The 367-nt window shown below is 55.9% G+C and overlaps 1 protein-coding gene across 1 annotated transcript in view; it reads right to left on the reverse strand.

The window, feature by feature from the left end:
- Positions 1–367, reverse strand: part of LOC108803443 (transcription initiation factor TFIID subunit 1-like) — a gene marked incomplete at its 3' end in the record, with an annotated part of 14906 nt that overhangs the window by 12781 nt on the left and 1758 nt on the right. The window lies entirely within an intron of this gene.

Here is a 367-nt window from a genome sequence, read left to right on the forward strand (position 1 = left end):
GGGGGGGTTAATAAGGGGGAGTGTATTATTTTATGTGGGGGGGGGGTTAATAAGGGGGAGTGTATTATTGTGCTTTAAGCTGGCCATACACCTTACAACCATGGCACGACTTTCGTTGTGCGATGGTTGGAAGGTGATTAAAATCTTGGACAGGCAGATCGTACTTGCGATCATCACAAGACCTCCACACTGGGGGGCGGGTTTCCCGGTGATCGCAATGCTGAGTGCGCACACCGGCCCGTGCGGTTTTCGGCAGGATTTCCAGCGTACTCGGAAGACGAAAGTCGTGCGACCGTACAGTAGAAGCGGTCGCACGCTGCCCATACACCTGCCGATTATGGCGGGGGGGGCCCCAACCACGCCCCAG

The sequence above is a fragment of the Nanorana parkeri genome, unplaced genomic scaffold (genome assembly GCF_000935625.1).
Source record: "Nanorana parkeri isolate BGI_ZX_2015 unplaced genomic scaffold, ASM93562v1 scaffold3733, whole genome shotgun sequence".
NCBI lineage: Eukaryota > Metazoa > Chordata > Amphibia > Anura > Dicroglossidae > Nanorana > Nanorana parkeri.